The sequence below is a fragment of the Gavialis gangeticus genome, unplaced genomic scaffold (assembly GCF_001723915.1).
Source record: "Gavialis gangeticus isolate Ggan-Ray unplaced genomic scaffold, GavGan_comp1, whole genome shotgun sequence".
Classification (NCBI taxonomy): Eukaryota; Metazoa; Chordata; order Crocodylia; family Gavialidae; genus Gavialis; species Gavialis gangeticus.
In genome coordinates, this window is record NW_017728991.1 from 5,512,912 (window position 1) to 5,516,000 (window position 3,089).

The following is a 3,089-nucleotide window of genomic DNA, read 5'->3' on the forward strand; positions in this document are numbered from 1 at the left end:
GGTTGTGAGGAAGAGTTTCCGTCGAACAGCTTGCGGCATTCAAATCTGAGGGCTAAAACCACCAAGCACCATCAAACCTGTAGCTGTTTTGAAAACACAGCTTTAAATGCCTGCTGGTGGGGGGTAACCCGACTGACTGGTAAACAATGCCCCCTCGGAAAGAATTCACCACTACAAAGCCAAAGGTCGAAGGCTGTGACCTTTCAGCATATAGACAACTGAAGGAGTCTGCAGGGAGTCCCAAAGCTCACACTTACAATGAAAGCTGATTTCAAGACTATTTTAACCATGTTTGAGTTGGAACCAGGGAATTAGACACCATGCCATGGGCCGGCTTCAGAGGGAGACTCTCCCTTTTGCAGCGTTTTTGGTTGTATCATCATCACCACTCTAGTTTTAAGTGTCCCAAAGCAACAGGAATATATATAGTGTGTGTGTGTACACACACACATATATACATACCATATATAAATGTATACCACGTATGTGCATATACACACAGTATAAATGCACACACATATTAATGCTTTAAAAGGAACAGATTCTCAAAGCTAAGTAAAATTACAAGAAATCAGCTGGGAGAAAGAATTTAAACCGGAAATTAGAAATTAAAACTGGGACCTTTAACTATAGGTTATTAAATGCCCAAAAGACTGTTCTTGCTGTGGGAGCTACATTCCTTTTCCTTCTTTTTCCCCCCCTGGAAAAAGCTCCGGCCCAGAGATGCACAGCACAACTCCTTCCCTTAGGTGTGTCAGCTCAGGGCAGGCAGGTGTTTGGACGTTGCAGGCTGGGAGTCTTATGCTTGGTCTCTGGCTGCTCAGGCCCATCTGTTAAGGTGGCATGATGCCAACCCACAAGTTGGTCGGATCTTTTCATTAATCCAGAAGTGCTGGGCATGGGTGGATTTAATCAGCTTGCTTACTACTGGAATTGCCGTCTTGCAGGGCCATCTACACTATCATTGCAACTGGTTCATGATGCCCACCGTGCCATGGTTGTGCCGTGTCTTTCTTGTAGCTGGTTTGGCATAACAGCCGGGTCTGCGCTCAGGGCAGCAGCAGTGGCAGGGACTTGGCTGGCAGCAGCTGTCATTCATGTTCCCCCTCTAAATGGGTGCCCTGGGTTGGTGCCTTGGTGCTACTGGGTAAGACTGACCACCTGCTGATCTCCCCCCACAGCTTCCTTCCCTCTCCTGTCAAGACTGAACTGGGGGCACAAAACTTGTTAGCTACCCCCTCCCTTGCAGAGCATGCCCCCTGCAACCTGGGTGCAGGATTGGCCTTTAGTTGTGTGTCCCTACCTCATTGTTATAAATGTAGTGTAGAGGAAACTTTGGGGACAAGTCTGTCCCCTGAAAACAAAAGCAAAGCCTTGATGTCCAGATATTCTATCCACATGTGGTACCACATGTGCTTCAGTGGCTGTGTATGCATGCAGAATTAGCCAGCCTGGAGGTGCTGCAGACCTTCTGAATCTCACCCATTTAGGAGAGAGAAAAGTTGGGTCAACAACTGGTTCTGATTTATCCTCTTACAGCTGCAGAGGATCAGTCCTGAAATTCAGAGGCACATTTGATGCCTGGAAAGGTCCCTATTCAGCAGAGCCCTTAGGCATGTGCTTTGCTCAGGAGGGACAGACTTAATCATAAACTTAAGCTTAAGTATTTGCTTAAGTGTTTTGTTGAATCAGTGCCAAAGGTTCAGCTCAAAGTTCCTGATTAGCATCAGACCAGTTTGTTCTGCTGATTTGGGTTCATAGCCTGCCAAGCAATTAGTCCCTGTTATTGCCAGTAGAGGATCTGGGATTTTTTTGGGAGCCTATGTGTTTTGAACATACACACACAGCATTTACATTGCAAACTGGAACCCTATTGATTAAGGAGCTATTTTGTGGCTTTGGAAGAGCTGACAGGAAGCATCACATCAAAGCTGGTGGGGGGGAAGGGAGGGGAGCTTCTACAGGGAAGGGCTTGAACTTGTGAAAATGGGTGCTTTGCAGCCATTGTTTGCAACACAGAAGTTCAAACCCATTTCCTCGGGGTTTCCCAAACTCATGAAAACAAGCAAACTTGCTGCTTGCTGGCTGTCTGCTGCAATGGCCTTCCTTTGTCAGGAGCTTTTACTTTTGCCAAATGACAGCAAACTCAGCCATTTGTTGATGCTTTTACCACCTCATTACCTTGTAATTGGGTGGAGTTTTCTAGTAATCTCAGTTTCCTCTTGGGAAACCCTTTGCTATATAGACCTATTTGCTATTTGTATTGTAACTGGGACTTGCACCACAAACTTTCAGGGCCGACTTTACTTAAGAGTTTCTTAGAAGTTTGCTTTACTGATTCAACAGCTAAGAAAATAGTTGGTCCAACAAGAGATATTCCTATACATGTCTTGGTTCAAGAAAGTGGAAGACTTTTCTTGCATTACAGCTGGCTGAGATAAACCTATGATAGGCTAGAAACCATTAAAGAGGGTCTGATCTTGTGAGATTTCCAATTAATTTGGACTGCATATGGCATTTGGTTATTTCACATGAACTTTGGCTAAGCCTCTGAACCAGGACCTTAAAACATCCTGAAGTTCACCCACTTCTGCTGCCACTGCCAGGGTCTAACACCACAAAAGAGACTGTCCCCTTGGCACAGGTTACCAACATTTCCTAAATGATAACAGTCAGCAGATGCATGACGAACAGAACCAGGGAGGTGACACTTCCCCTCTATCGGGCACTGGTCAGACCGCAGTTGGAGTACTGCATCCAGTTTTGGGCACCGCACTTCAAGAGGGATGTGGATAACCTGGAGAGGGTCCAGAGAAGGGCCACTCGTATGGTTAAGGGCTTGCAGGCCAAGCCCTACGAGGAGAGACTAGGGCACCTGGACCTCTTCAGCCTCCGCAAGAGAAGGGTGAGAGGCAACCTTGCACCTGCCTATAAATTAATCATGGGGGCACAGAAGGGAATTGGTGAGGCTCATCTCACCAAGGCGCCTCTGGGGGTTACAAGAAATAATGACCATAAGCTAGCAGAGAGCAGATTTAGACTGGACATTAGGAGGAACTTCTTCACAGTTAGGGTGGCCAAAATCTGGA